At 39.6% G+C, this 16,663-nt stretch overlaps 2 long non-coding RNA genes across 2 annotated transcripts; both read left to right on the forward strand.

The window, feature by feature from the left end:
* Nucleotides 1–453: 453 nt before the first annotated feature.
* Nucleotides 454–12,038, forward strand: LOC106952471 (uncharacterized). Its single transcript, XR_001425996.1, has 3 exons — nt 454–523; nt 765–821; nt 11,937–12,038. It is a non-coding gene; the product is annotated as an uncharacterized LOC106952471 (long non-coding RNA).
* A 136-nt stretch (nt 12,039–12,174) lies between these two features.
* On the forward strand, nt 12,175–16,663 carry LOC106952472 (uncharacterized). The gene is made up of 2 exons (XR_001425997.1): nt 12,175–12,236; nt 15,943–16,663. It is a non-coding gene; the product is annotated as an uncharacterized LOC106952472 (long non-coding RNA).

Genomic DNA, 16,663 nt, shown 5'->3' on the forward strand with positions numbered 1-16,663 from the left:
TTGACCCTTTGCACGCGACTCCACCCGCTCCGCCATGACGGACGTCAACAATCTATGTGCTCCTGTAAAATCAACAGCTGTGGTAGCCTAATGTCGCTTTTATCTGGTTCATTTCACTTTAAAAAAAAGGTCATAAGTTGCTGCGCGGTCGGCTGCACAAACAGACATGGATAAAAACCGAACTTGTCATTTTATTAATAAGCTTTAAGGAGGAAAGATGGCGGCGATGGATAGAAGCCGTCAATCATAATGACTTGCAGCCCTCAGTGTAATGGCGGATTTACAGCGACCACTTTTTACAAGTGTAACAGAATTACAGATGTACTTTTTTAAATGAATATTTATAATTAATTCTATATTGAGAATTTGTGAATTTTATCTTATTCAGTTATTTTGAATTGTTGTTTTGTTGTTTTTGCCTGCTGGGGTCGCCTTTCTGCGCTCTGCCTCATTTGTGTCTCCTGGGCTTCCGTAGCTCCTCCGCTTCCCCCTTTTTCTTCAGCGTTGTTCCGCGCTGCTCTGGGTAAGTCAGAGGAAAGTTCGCTGCTGCGATATGTTTGTTTTCTGTATAGATGTTGTTGTTTATGTTGAGGTCTCTAGCTTATTTTGTTTATTATTGTTTGTTAGTCTGTTATTTTGCAGTTTTGACCATCATTGTGGGTTTAGTGGACAGTTTTATTGTCATTTTTCTTTTGGCGCGAATATGTCCCGCAGTCTGCCGGTCCAGCATAGGTCGTTTGAACACTTTTTATTTCTATGTTTAGGGCTGAAGTGCAGGGAGGTGACGAGAAGATTCATTTGTTTTTACTCTTCTCCCCCAGGTATGTGTTTTTATTTTAAGTTATACTTTTTATTTCTGTTTATTTAACTCTGTCTCACTGTACTGTGTTGTTGTGGCCACCAGGTGGCGGTTTTCTCCTCTTGTTTTTAGTTTGTTATGATTTTTGTGAGGAGGTTGATTTATTTTTTGTTCACTTTTGTTGAATTTGGAAGAAAATGTAGACAACATTGTTCCCTAGAATAAAATATCCCATTGTGAAGCCTGGCTGAATGACTTCAGGAAACTCATTTATACCATCCGTTACACAAAGTAAGAAGATTAACGTTCAAATACTTTATAAGTAAGCGTTATTAGAAATATATCAAATGTCGCATTATCGCGAAAGTATGTGTCTAACCTTCAGTAACCATGGAAACAGTGCCCCACCAACGTGTAGCCTAGCATATACGAAAAAACTGGTTAGCGTCTCTCTGTGGGGAAATGTACCTGCCATAACTCAAATTCCTCCATACTCGTCTTCTGTACGTTTTTAAGGCTGCTCCGGTTTGAGGGGCAACGCCGTTTATGACATAGTGATATATATGATGTGGTGTGAATTCAGGTAAAGTTGGTAATTTAATCAACACGTTAAGAGGGAGGAGGTACGGGTCGGTTTCTAAGCTAGCTATTTCAAAGTTTTGTAAATCCCGCCGTCTGTGAGTCCCAACCAGGTGTTACGTTCACAGACAAATTAACTGGACTGGAACAAATAGAAGCCACGAATAAAATGGCAAAAACAACTTGGGAAAACAATTTCAGTCGCTCTGATCAATTCTCCCGTCTTTCACTTCCGACATCCATCATGGCGCCTCGAATGCAGAAAGGATTTAGCGGTATTCAGCAGTCAGGTTTGGGTTGGTCTGTAGTGTGAAACACGGTTTTAAGTACATGAGAAAATATTAATGTCTCTATGAGCTGTTTTGTCATTTTGATTCAGTTTATCTCGGTTTCGGGGTTTTTTTTGGTTTTTTTTGTTATGTCTTTCCGCTTTGTATTTAGATTTCTAACAGAACGGTGAAACTCGCTGGCATTATTTGATTATTCCGTCTGCATTCACAGCTTGTTTGCTTCAGTCTTCATCTTTTTCTCTCGGTGCAACATTCCACCATAACAACAATCCCTCTGGGGCAGACATTTCCCCCCACATGGGAGAGCAAGAAAAAAAGAACCATTTCACAACATCTTTGAGTCTCCCTCTTTTTCTCTGCGCCTGACAAACTCTGCTGTCAAAGCCGGTTCTGAATAAACACGTTACAACAGAACTTTCTGTCAGCCCTGTTTCTGTCGCTGTGGATTTGCAAGAGCAAACACTAACTGCTCTGTTGGCAAAAAAACAAAACTGGCAAACTTTGCGATCCCGAAGTTTGGAAGAATTTCGAAATGAACTGGAACCAAAACACCGCAGAGAGCAAATGTTAGTCGGTTTGTTCCTGTTTGTTATGTCTTGGCTGTGTCGTAACACGGTTTGTTTTTGCTCCACACAAACTGTTGGTTTGAGCGGATCGCAGCAAGTCTTGGTTGGGTTTTTTCTGGGGAGTATTTACAATATAATGTTGCATTCAGATTTTACATTCAGAATGGAAAAAAAATGAATGAAAAAAAAAGAAAAGGATGTGACAAATTCCTGGTCAAAGTCTTTGATGCAGTGAGGAGAACAGAAAATAACTTTCCACCAGACTTGAAACGTAAACTCAATAAATCTCTATGGGGTGATGTAATGTGTTTATTCATTTATTGGGTTTCTACGTTTATGTCCTGATTGAAGACAATGACTCTGTTTGCCTTTGAATTCAACGTGATTCTGGAGGGAATCATGTTGCTATAGCGACTGAAGATGTTATTTGTGAAGCTTTGTCCTGCTTATAATAATGCTAGCTAGTTCTGATTTGTCCTTGAGATTTTACACATAAACTGATATGACAGCCACATCTAAAAATTGCTTTTTAGTGTTCCTGTAGTAAGTGGTTAATAATTATTTAGATGAGGAGCAATAATTATGTTAAAGCAAAGACTAAATAAATACAGAATTGGCATTTGAAACAGTCCTTAGTGGCTTTTTATTATCAATTAACACTGTTAGAATGGTTAGCATAACAAACAGTAGCTTCTTCTCTGTGTTGCTAAAGAGTTTAAATCCTTACTGAAATTCTGAGATTTATAAAACGTGTCAATATTTCTAAATCCAACATGTTCCATATCTGTCCCATTCAATAAATTGGAATATTATTTAAAATTCAATTTCTTTGACCAACTTTAGCACCAAGTGAAACACATATAGATTAAACACAGATGTTTGAAAGCTTTTTGGGGTTTTTTTAGTTATAATGATTTTTCAATTATAACTAATGAAACCATAACATTTGAAATGAGAATATTGGATCAAAGCAATAAAAAACTATAGTTACAAACAGAAATATGAGTTTAACGAAAACTATATATGTGATACCTACTTTTTAATTAAGGTTATTGTTTTCAAAAGGTACTTTTAATCTAACAAAAGAGACAATTTGAGATGCATGTTTTAATTTATTGAACATGACTGCACTGCAGACATATCCCAACATGTAGTAGTAAATACAGTTTCATAGCTCTTATTTTACCACTATGCATTCATTTTTGATGTTTTGTGCTTCCTAGATTAAGATTTTTTTTACTCTTGTTTAACTGTTCGTGGTTGGGTTACAAAAAATACATATCTATGAAAATAGGTCGCAGACGGAGGAGAAATAAGAAACAGAAGACATCATGGTGGTCAAAACTGCAATAAAGAAAATTACAGCTAAAATATTCTTGGGAGACAGACAGTTGGAAGGTGAAACTCCGTCTCAAATCTTTTCTTTATTTGTGAACACCAGTTTTGATGTTTTTCTACAAATTCTTAATTGGGGTTCTAAAACATACACATACTTTTATCTGAACCGTTGAGACAGACGATGAGGCAGAGTTCTGTGAGACGTTCACAACTCTGAATATTATTTCCTAAGCTAGCGCTGCTTCAGACGAACTCATCCCTGACCTGTCTGCTGTGCTCTTAAGTCTCCATGATGCTGGTGAGCAGAAGCAGCTTGGTGTGTGTGTGTGTGGGCGTGTACGTGCATGTGTGTATGTGTTTTAATCTAAAAAGCATGTAGAACGGATAAAGAAAATGTTATCACATCACAGTTTGTGTAAAGGATTTAGAAAGAGAAAGGAGTTTTGTTGTAGTGCTAAGTACCTAGCATTTCACTTTAAGCTAGTGCAGGAAGCGTAAGCCCCAGATTTGGTTTTGTTTTCAGTCACACAGAGAACAAATTAGTCTCTCATAGCATCTTAACTGCTCTTTAATCACAGAGAGTCTTTGCCTCTCTGTCTTTGTTTGCTGAGCACAGCTCCACGCCCTCCCTCGCCGCCTGGCTGGCTGCGGCTCTGTAAACGCCTGGTAGGAGGGGATGGAGTGGGCAAAGCAGGCAGGGGAGAGTTTGCTCCTTTTCTCTCTCTCTCTCTCTTCCTTCTTTTCTACTCGGCCAGAGAAGGAGGGCAAAGCTGGACGGTGACAGAGGGAGAGAGAGAGACGGGTCTATGTAAACACACTTTTGGCCCGCGTCCCGCCTCAAGAGCGTCCTGAGGAGAACATCCTGCCCCTCGATGGAACTTCCTCGGCCGGCTGAAGTGCCCCATTCATAGTCGTCTTGTGAGGGGAACTTGTTTTCGCCGCTAAATGGCTGTTTCTGTTTCAGAGGTGTTTGCTGCAGTGGCTGCTTTCCACACACCCAGACCCCCCCAAACACACACACCTACGCCCCCTCTGCGATACCTCCTTTTTTCTCCTCTGTTCTCCTTCTGCCCACTTCCCTTTCTTCTAGCTGCAGCTATCTGCTGTAGCCTCCTCTCAGCTGAACAGGAGGAGGTGATGGAGAGAAAATATGGGCATTACTAAAGAAGGCAAGTCACATCAAAGTCTCCATGACCCCTGACCCTTTGCACTTTGACTTGCACCTACCCTCTGCAAGTTAAAAAGATAGTGTCATGTGTTTTCCATTCATATAGCGCCATTTATAGCACAATCAGGTAATCTCCAGTTGTTAGTAAAACGCTATTTATGTCAAATATGACTTGAAAGAAATTTTACTGCACAATTTCAACACCTTCAAATTGTGTCTCTGTCCCTTTAAGGGACACTTGCTCTTTCTGAAGCTCCACCTCCAGGAAGTCATCTCGACATGGCTCCTTTATTAACCCTTTAACAAAGTTTTTACCAGCATTGCTTTTAGAAGTAGCTCTTACAACAAGCTCAGCTGATATGCAGCACCACAAGGTGTTTGCTAATTGCTGTCGGCTAGTCTGAAGGAGAAGCTTTGTCCTTGAAGGCGGGGCAAGTTTCACCCAGGTATTTTATACAACTGAGTGGTTGCCACGGGAGACTGCTATTATAGTATTTTGTTATTTTGTTTGGCCTTTTTTTAATTAATGCAATTATGCATTCAGTTCTCAGCAATTCCTTGCACATTTTTAACCCAGGTAAAATCCCTGAAACACACACACACACATTCACAGGTGTATGAAACAGGGTGCAGTCTGTTCAAATCCATTTCATGTTTGTTAAAGGGTCGTTGTAGTGTGTCGTTCTCTATATGTCTTCTCTCCTGGCTGTGGACCATCCATCCTCCTGCTGCGCCTGCAGCTGTCTTTACGTTGCATCACATCGCTGTGTCCGACTCGTTACGTAATCATTACCTCTCATGGTTCTGTTACGGTGGGTCGGGTGACCCCTCAGTGTCGGGACCTGCCAGTTCATGAATGATGAGCGAACGAGTGAATGAAAAGATCTGAACACTATTTTTACAAATCCTAAGATAATGGCCAAAGGGTTTTTGTTGCCTGAATTATCTTTTAGAAAGAAAGAGGTGGTGATTTTATTTTATTTTTTTTGCTCATATTTTTGGCAAAAAAAAATTCCTTAAGTCATTATTTTAGGAAGTTGATATGGATTCACAATTAGCAGCAAAGTTTAATTAATCGTCATAAAACTGAACACAACTGTAATCTTGATATTGATTACTCATACCTCTCTTTTTTTAAAATACACATTTTCATGTATATAAAATGAATTTGATTTAATTTTTTTTGTTTGTTTTTTTTTTGTTTGTTTTTGTTTTGTTTTGCTGTATTTCTCGGGTGTTTCCTTCGACAGCAGCTTGAAACCCAGTTTGGCTCATGTGGAAGTTTCCTTCTCGTCGTAACGTGGCAAAACGTGAGCAAATTCAATGGAAATAAACACTTTTTCAAGGCGCTCCTCGTTTAAACATGAAAAACTACCTCTTGCTACACACAAATACAAACCGATTGAACGTTGAAGTATAAAGTTTACGGATTCCCATGACTCGACACAGGCCTCTCCCTCTGAAAAGCTCAGCCATTTTTAATCTGTCTAGCTTCATGCGCTGCCAAAAGCCTCTTTAATTGTTTCCCATTTAGGCAAAAGCCACAAAACCCTGAGCGTTCCAGCATATACAAGCTGTCGCCAGACTGCAATAATTGTACATTTCAGGCCGACTTTGAAAAGGCAGGTTTTTTTGGTGAATCAGCAGTCAGATGAGAGTCAGATGTGGACGTCCTCCATGGCCGTTGCACGACTGTTGTGTGACTGAAAGAAGCTATTTCTGTTTTTTGAGCGAGCGTTTGTGTGCGAGTCTGTCTGTAAAGTGAAATGTCCCCGCCGTGTGTGAGTGAGGACAAGAATGAAAGCGTGTTTTCTTATGTGTGGGGCGCTGGGCTGCTGAAACTGGACCTCGGTATGTTGTCACTGTAAGTGTGCCAAATCAGCGATTAACTGCGCTCCGTCGAGACAGCCGTGTGGAGGAGTGATATCCAGGAACAGGTGTGTGTGTGTGTGTGTAGCTATCTGGCTTTGGGAGCTCCTTGGAGAACGGCTGCAGGAATAGACCTGATGATAGTTGGAGACCAGCGGAGGTATGTCTGTTACACTGGGCTCCTAAATATCAAGGTTCTTCTCCTGTCAGTCACAACTGGATCAGCTGTTTGTTTCTAGAAAATCAACTCTAAAACATCTGATTAGTTTGAAGACAAATGTAATTATTTTTTTCTTGGTTTCTGATTGTAGAGTGATCCTTCCAGATTATAACCTTCTTCTTCACTACAATAGATCAAATAAATTCGAATTAAGTTTATTTTTGTAGCACATTTCAGCAACAAGGCAGTTCAAAGTGCTTTTACATCATGAAAACATCGTACAGTCATCAATTATGAAGCAAGCGATAAACATTACATTTTGTCAAATACCATCATCAAAATCATCAAGCACATACACATCAAATATATTCAATGTTCTAGTTGCTACTAATCAAAGGCAGCTCTAAGCAGGTGAGTTTTTAGCTTTGATTTAAGGGATCTCAGTGTTTCAGCTGTTTTGCAGTTTTCTGGTAGTTTGTTCCAGATTTGTGGTGTGTAGAAGCTTAATGCTGCTTCTCCATGTTTGGTTCTGGTTCTAGCCGATAAAACAGTAGCAGATCTTTAATGTGTTGTGTTGCTAAGCCGCTCAGTGATTTATAAACTAACAGTATTTTAATGTCTATTCTCTCAATGAAAGGACTTTAGAACTGGGTGATGCGCTCTATCTTCCTGGTTTTAGTCAGAAGGCCAGCAGCAGAGATTGATTTTTTTTAGGCAGACCTGTGAGGATACTGTTGAACTAATCAATGAGATAAATGATAAACACATAGATGAGTTTCTCATTAGTCCTCTAATCCTGGAAATGTTCTTCAGGTGACAGAAGGCCAACTTTATAACTCTCTTTTTGTAACTCTGAATGTTAAGGTCTGATTTTCTGTTTGCAACTACCGAAAGGCAGGACATTTAGATTAGAAAGTCACAGATGAATAATAATCTCAATGAAGAAATTGAAGCTCATTAAGAAGCATGTCTGATATCTGCTTAAAGGTTATTTTTAAGTACCTTAATCTGCCAATCGAGTCAAATTATCTTACATTACTGTCGATTTTCTGTGTATAAGTGGTGTTTTCTCGCTTAGCGCCTCAAGATTAAAATTTTTTGACTATTGCCACTATATAAATAAACTAAATTGAACTATAATTAAAATGTTATTAGATGCATTACTTGCACTATTGTCACTTTCTAAGAATTCGGGTCTGTCCTCCTGGTAAACCCTGACCCGTAACTCCAACAGTTCAAATAGAGAGAAAGAAAAACATTTTTTTGTGTGTGTTTCGAAGGTAGTTGGTCACAAGGGAGTTAATTTTTAAAAAATTACTGAAAAAAGGAGAAAAGTGGATCAATAATCTCTAAAAGCAGGAGCTGCGGAAACTAACAATGCTAGAGTTTGCAGCACCACTTTCTAACAGGAAACAATTGCATTATTTAAATTGTATTTTAGATATTTTATTGGACAGCTACTTAGAAAGACAAGCAATCATATGTAAGGTAAGATATATTACTTTTATGCCCTTGCGTGGTTGTCCTCAGAGCGCTAATTTTGTTAGCAGCTAGCTCAGTGCCGAGTCACGGACAGAAAATATGTTTATTCAGTGGGACTTTCATGCTAAAAAAAATAAAATTAAAAAAGCTAAATAAACTAAATATAACCTATCCAGCCATACAGGTTATATGGCTGGATGTAACCAGCCATATAACCTGGCTACTATGTTAGTAGCCAGGTTACTACCTGGCTACTAACCATAGTAACCATACTAGTTACTATGGGTAGTAACTACCCATAGTTACTATGAGCTATGGGTTACAGGTCATAGTAACCCATGAGCTGTTACTATTACCCCACATGCTTTGTGTCTGACCACAAACAGACAGGAACATGGGGTTTCTATAGATTGGTGCAAATTGTTGATGGACCTGAATCCAGCGTCCTACAGCGACTCAACGTTAACCTACAACTCCAACATGAATTTGGATTTACAGAAGCTAAATAAATTATTTACCAGGAGATTCAAGCTCATAAAATAACATGGGTTAGTTACTGACATCACTGGTCCTGACAATATAATATTAAACAGATAATCTGTCAAATCAGAAGAAGACAGAAAAACAGAGAAAGAAAAAAAAGAAGGGAAAAGACATGCACTTGCTCGTGGACCATCAGAAGAAAACATGGCGGACCAGTGGTTGTACTACACGGACCATAAAGAGGGACGGACAATGATGGAAATATCAGAAGCGCCAGACAAAAGTAACACGAAGCAACTGGGAGTTTGGTGTCACTTTTCAGCCGCGGTCTGCTGGTGTGGTGGGTCTGTGTAGAGCTGGATACATCTACAAAGAAGTAGAAAAGCAGCCGATAACAGAGACTTTATTATTACTGTAAACAATCACTGCTGGATGGATTAGCTTTAATTTAGCCACCGGCTAGACTGTACACTGACGTTGCTCATTAACACCTGTATGCTGTTTGAACTTAATTATAATGTAGTTATTAAAATCTTGTCAATGTTTGGCATATTAATGAGTGATTTTAATGGTTGGAATGAGTTTTGCATCATAATTTTTAACTGATGGATTTGACAAACATTAAATAATGTAAATTAGATAAAATAATAACTTGAAATGTATTATTAGTATGAATAAGTAATTGTGAAATGTTGCATTTTTAAAGTTTAAAAACTTTAATTATTTTTTTTTACTTTAAGCACTTTTCTGGGTTGATTCATGGTGGTTTACTTAGTCTTATTTTTTACTTGCAGTCTGAGTAAAATTATTTTATGTAAACTTAAATAATACAGGTTAGAAATATTTATCTTCTTTTTGAGCTTTTTAAAGGGTTTTACCTACTTTGGGACCAAATGTAAAAGAAAACTGATAAATAAATAGGAGATAAATGAAGATAACTCCTCGGTCTTTTGAGTGGATTCCAGTTGAGGAAAACTGTAGTTGAATCCATCCTGTTTAAATGAAGGAAACTACAAACATTAAAGCAGAACGTGACATGCATTCTCCTTCTTTTTTCGTATATGAGCTACAGCTTGTTTCCTTGTTGTGAATGCTAAGCTAGTTAGCTGAGCCACAGATGACGGCAGATAAACTGTTTTTCTGTAACGATAAATTGTTTCTCTGTTATTAGCAGATTAACTAATGACTAATCCAATTAGCATGTTGAGCAGCATATGCTTGAGATTGATTGACAGCACTAGGACCCTCCTCCAAGCTCTGATTGGTTGTTTTTGATCAGGAGCGATGTATTTATGCAGCCTGCAATAGAACCACAAGGAGAAGTTTGATTTTATTTTGATAGATTATCTGTCACATATTGCACTGTCACGACATGATTACCGTTTTAACAAATATGTAGAAAAACCCCCCAGATTTTTATGAAAAGTCAAACACTGCGGTCTTAAAGAGTTTGATGGAATCAGACATCAAACTGCCTGGAAAAACTAAATCCAAACAGTCTGGGGTGCATTTACAGGTCGACTGGTAGATAAGAAAGGAACATTTAAGCCGGCCTTTGACTGGAAAAGAATGCGATTTTGTCTTGCAGTGCTTACAAGTGAAGCAAGACTCAAAGGCATCATTGTTTAGTTTATTTGCCATGAAATTAGGAGTCATTAAGAATGGGGGAAAATGGTTCCACATGCAGAAACCACCTTCCCTCTAATGTTTAAGGTAAACAACCAAGAAAGAAAGAAAGAAAGAAAGGGAGCCTTATCACTCCTTCTTTTACTGCTACCTTTTTATTTTTAGACCCTTAAGCTGTTTGCAGGTAGCCCCCACTGAGAATACCAACCCTCCCCCCAACCACCACCAGATGTCTGACCTAGAAAGTTCCATCAGTGAAAAACCTAACGGCACCATCTGTGCATCCTCCTTTGGGAGGCCACAGGTTTCCCATATTTGCTTGTTTCTGCACAATGTTTTTTAATCTCCAAGGACGAAGAAACACTAATTCCTTTTCCAAAATGAGCTTGGCTCACGACACAAAGGTGGCTCTATGCTGCCCGTGTGGAATTTCGAGTGGTCCCGCTAAACTTTGCTGCCCCCGGTCAAGACGGAACTGATGAAGTCAGTTTACGCAGCACCAGAGGGAGCGTGACGGTAGAAGGCCTGAGCAGGAAGCTTGGACGCGTTTCAGGCTCTTCGATGGAGGATGCTTCCAGAAAAGCATGACGCAGAATGACACTGGAGAGTCAAATACTACAAGGTTCGTGTTGGAAATTGCCATGCAGGCTTCATTTTTGACAGCAAATTGCAAAAGAACTGGAGGGAAAAAAAAACCCGTCAAACATTATTTTTGAAGCAAACGATTTACAAACTAAAAGGCATAGCAGACACATCGTTCAGATTTTCCACCCATCCGTCCAAGAATAAACTCATATAAACTTCTGACTCTTGGAAGAATCCATGTGGGCTGTTATCCAGAGAGTCAACTACTAAAGTGAAGGACTACTGCAAAAACTCCAAAAAAAAACACAACAACATATATATATATATATATATATATATATATATATATATGATAAAATAATATGAGTAATAAATTTAAAAAAAAAATCACAACAGAAGAGTTACAGTGTCAGGCCTCAATAGAATGCCAAAGAAGAATAATCTACCTTTCTAATATGGAAAGGTAGATTATACCGTAGAATAATCTACCTATGAATAGAAGCAGCAATGGAGAAAGCCTGATCTCCTGTTCTCTTAAGTCGAGTCCGAGGGCCTTTCAGTAGCAGGGCTGCGTCCTTAATAGCAGATTTATTACGGACGCAGCCCTCTGCTACGTCCGTACATACAAATATGTATAGAAACCAAACAAAGAGATGTATGTAAATACATATATATATATGCTGCAATTATATACGTCGCACTTCTCTGTAAGCCACACTTTCGGGGATTTTTGTGACTGGCACTTTTTCCATAAGCTAAATGTGACTGTGTTGACGCTAACTAAAAAAAGCTTAACAGTTTAACTCTTGGTATGAAATCTTACACAGCACCAGCTCACTCTGCAGACGGTTCTCCGTTTCCTGCAGGTTCTCCCTTTCCTGCAGGCAGGCAATCTCCTTGGACATTTTTTCTTGGAGAGCTCCAGCTCTCTTTGCATGTAGACTAGTTTTTGGTTCTCCTTGAGCCATTTTTCCTTCTCCTTTTCCAAAAGATTGCCAAGTCTCTGGATCTCTCGCTGTAAATCAATGATAGGCATTCGGTTCACAAACCAGCCTTTCAGATTTTGGCCAGCGCTCCATGCTGGGGTCTCATCTCACTGCGAGTTGGTTTCTTTTGACTTATAAATTTATCAATTTTGACAAATTATATCATTAAGCATGATATAGTTCTATGAATTGACAGATACCGGCGCAAAGACTGCTTTGTTTGTTTCCACCCACTGATTTAAACAGGAAAATCAACAACCCATCTGAGCAGCAGGACGTGAACCTCAACCGAAGGCGTTTTAACAGTGAGTATATACTGGATCTAACTTCAAATTTCTGCCTATAAATTGTATTTCCTTCTCTTTTCTTTTTGTGAAAATCATTCACATTTATTGTGAATTGGTGCAGCATACATGAACTGAATTGAATTTAAAAGCAGATTATAGGTTTTTCCTGGCACCACGTTAGCTGTGCAACCAGAGCTAATGTGGTGAGTTTTAAACTCCTACCTTAATTCCTCACAGGAAGTTGATGTAAATATCCATACAGGTGAGTCGGTGTGTCCAGTTTGAGTGAAAGAAGGTGTGTGCGATCCGCGCTGAGGTGAAGTTCATCAAGCAGCTACAGCGCGTGGCAACACGCTGTGTTATTGGTCCACGTGCTGCCGGCCTAAAGAATGACTGTGTGTGTGTGTGTGCGTGCATGCGCATGCATAAAATATAAACCTATTATAAACGGATCTTTTAGGAATAAATCTGCTCCGCCAGTGAAAATGCTCAGAGCAACAGAGATGCTTGCAATCCAGCTTTAAAAATAAAAATAAGTAATTTGTTTTTGTTGGGTTTTTTTAATAATGTTTTCCTAAAAACATAAACTAGCAACGCTTTGCCTGGCGGGGGACTAGTGAAGCATGGCGGGCCGCCAGGCTTATAATAAACTGGGGGAAACCCTGGACATAAGCAGGTCAGTTTTCAACCATGTTTCAGGGTCCATGTTTAAGGACCAACTTTTTTTGTTCATAAATCACTATTCAGGTTAAAGTGCCGGACCTCGACAAGAACCTTTGATCCTCTGGGATTGAATTTCCCTTGTATGAAAAAAAAACAAGTTATTAGAATATTCCTGTCAGCTTCCAGCATGCTGCTTCACAGAAAATATGAAAGGGTTTGGCTGCCAGAGAGAGGATTCCTCTAACTGCTCCCAGGGGGGCTATTAATGAGGGTTCCCATGGCAGCTGTGATTGTCAGTACCTCTGGATTGCCATGTCGTTTTATTGACATTCAAATCTACCTGTGACCCGTAATTAAATCAGAAGCTTACGAAGGTCCTTCAAAGTCACGCTTTTTATATTTGCTGATCAAAACCAGCAGGTTGTGTCTGTGCATCCGAATGAAACGTCCTGCAGGAAGAAACACCTCCAACTTCCCCCAGTAAAACCAGCCTTGTTATTTTTATTACATATTTTAGCTTACATATTTGCTGAAGTATTTTTCCCTGAGAATAAAAAAAAATTGGTCACGGTCGGGTAACTGGGCTACTTAGAATCGAACACTGTGCATGTAAACATGGCTGCCGTCTCCTGTGCTGTCGGCGTGTGATGGATGAGCCGTGATGAAGATTAAACGCCCCTCAGTGTGCAGTGACAGTTCAGTCCGGCAGCTCTGCAATGTGTGCCGCTTTTTGGAACTTTTTCTTTTTTTCTTTTTCTTTTTTTTTTTTTTTTAGAGCTAGACTAAAAGCCCTTCCAGGTTCCCTATTGTTCACCGCGATCAATATGGAAGCACGGCATTTAGAGGCACCCCGAGCCCTCTTCAGGAAATTTAATTAAAATGATGAAAGATAGCACATCAAGGTAGAGCACTTTGACTTAGAAACTGTAAGCGATGGAGGATAAGGAAGAGTTCACACCTGCAGCAGCAAGAACGCAGTGAAGAGAAAACTATAGGCTTCATCTTTATATCAGAATATACACTGATCAGGCATAGCATTACGACCACTAGGGATATGAGCAAAGGCCTAAAGAATGACTGAGTGTGTGTGTGTATGTGTGTGTGCAACACGTGGCACCAGGTTGGATTGGAAGAGGGATTCTTTGGGTTCTGCCATCCACATAGAGGTTACCTTTAACAATGGGAATATTCTACTATCACACCATTTAATTCAATACTCTTTTTTTTGGGACCACAATTAAATTCAAATTTGATATTGGACTCAGAAACTAATATTTTTGCTGATTTTGGTTACAATCTATGTATCTGACATTTTTTCCTCCAGCAATCTTACTTTGGACTCTTCTTGAAGGACAAGTTCTGATTCAACACAAACTGACATCCAGTCTCAGCGTTTAGCCGCATGGAAACCAGATAGTTCTACATTGTTACCAGTTCGGTCTACTTATCTTTGAGTGAACCTTGGTGGCGTGATCTGTGCCATGACCTCTTTGCATAAATACATCTATATGTAGCAGCTAAGTGTTACCAGGTACCAATGCTAGATGTGACCTGCTCAGACTGAAGCAATTCCATTCCCATTCACAGCTAAGATTACATCTTTGTCTGTTTTTGCAACAACAAGCTCTCTTTTCAACCACAACCACACAGAGTTTACAGTGCAGTTATACATGCACATTGTATAAATATAGTATTGAATGAACACATTTAATTGCATAATGTTTCCTCTATTGTGCCTATGTGGAGAAAATAAAAGTCCCACAACATAGGCACCAAATGTGGCTTACATTAGAGTATCTATAGCATTTCCAGCATCTATACAGATACCCAGCTGTCTAGAAGCAAATATGTAATTACACAATTACACAAGAGTACAGATTTCAGACTGTACTCTTTTTATAAACATGCACCGCAGCTCATAATTATATGATATACATACACCGAGGTCTTTTCAACCTCACCCAATTCACAGAGGGAAGGAGTTTAGAAGTCGAGGGCGTTCAGACGATTGCAGTTTTTTATGCATTTTTATTTACATTAGATGTTAAACAGGCCGAGGAAAAAAATATCAGTAACCATAAGTTTCAGTTTTATTGGGAGTTTATGTAGCAGAGCAGCAGCAGTGTGATGTGGGTAACAGAGAGCAGGAAGCTGGATAAAGATGAATTAAGCTAAAACCTGGATAGTACTGGAAAAAACAACAACTGGTTTGAGGCTGGGAAGCACTTCAGACCAGGGCAGAGGTTAAACCTTCAACCCTGAACATTCAGCCAGAGCTCCAATAAAACACTTCAGATCAGAGCCTTTTGCATTTTGACGACCAAGTCAAAACCCATAGCTAAACCCAGCTGAGGTTAATCAAATCCAAAAGTTGAGTGGTGGATTTTAGCTTCCTCCCATTTCCTTCAAGTATTCCTGGACAAAGCTTTGAACTCCAAGTTAGATTCAATTAACATGTAGACATGCTGCGGAATATGGGTGTTTTTCTAAAAATCTGCCCCATAGACCTACACTGTCAGATCATTCCCTTTGGGACCAATAAAGTATTTTTGAGTCATAAGTAGAGCAGGTGTTTAAATTAGCTAATCAATCGCAGCTGTGTTCACAAAATCACTTATTAATAATCACAAATAAACATCATACTGTAACGGACTGAATGTTTTGGTCTTTGTGTGGGAAATGTCTGTGCATTTTGGTGTTGCATCCTGATACGCTAGAGGAGCTGCTGTCAGTCAGTCGCTAAGGCAACGAGTCTGTGTGCAGCATAGCCAACACAGAGTGAGAAGGAAGAAAATGACTAGTTTTGAGTTGTTCTTCAACTGTTTTTCTGTGTTATCATTTCCTTTCCTATGTACTAAATTATAATACAAACATTTCTGGGTTTCTTTTTGTTCCTGGGATTCCTCTATTGCAGCAGCAAGGCTATGGATGGAAAGCAAAATAGTCGTCTGCTTTCCAGCTTTGTGCAGATTCGCAAAATTTCCCAGATGTAAACAATAATACCCAATGTTCCTACAGTCTTATATCCACCAACGTTTGTTTTTGTTTTTTTGGACATCAGATCAGTGACATCACACAGCTTAGGTGCTGTGACCAAGCCAGCAAACTGACCGTCTCACACAAACCAGAACACACACATGCAAAAACCCACACCCCTAAACGCACCAGAGCTGGCTCTGGACGAACCGATTCGGGCCAGAAGAAGCAGCCCAGCAGCAACGGGCCGGGGTGGGGCAAAGAGGCACAGTAGGAGGACAGCCAGCCCTGGCGAGTGCATCGCCTCTCCAAGACAACTGTTGACAAGCCAGAGGGGCCTAACTGGGCCAAAGTCCCACAAACTGAATGGTTTCCATTGATAAAACGCTTCCTGGAGGCAGGAGGGGGAAGAAGGGATGACGGGAGACAAGGAAGAGGCGAGAAAGGCTGGGATGAGAGGGAGAGGAAGACATGGAGGAGAGATGTCAACAGGACAAAATGAGGAAAAATGAAGGAAGGAAATTCAGAGAGAAACAAACAAACTGGACAAGGAGAATTCAGAACAGAAAGATCAACAGAGAAAATAAGAGGAGGAACAAGAAAAGATGGACAAGGACGATACAAAGGCATGTAACGTTATGTAAGAACCAATAAACAGCAAGGAAGTTAAATTAAACACACTTTAACTCTGAAGCAGTTTGAAGGACAAATGCTAACACTAACACCCTCATAATGTTATGTTAATGTTGACCAGGAGTCCCTCTTAAACATGTTCACTATCAGAATAAACACAGACAGAAAGCTGG

The sequence above is a fragment of the Poecilia latipinna genome, unplaced genomic scaffold (assembly GCF_001443285.1).
Source record: "Poecilia latipinna isolate Pla-1442-1.1 unplaced genomic scaffold, P_latipinna-1.0 Scaffold519, whole genome shotgun sequence".
NCBI lineage: Eukaryota > Metazoa > Chordata > Actinopteri > Cyprinodontiformes > Poeciliidae > Poecilia > Poecilia latipinna.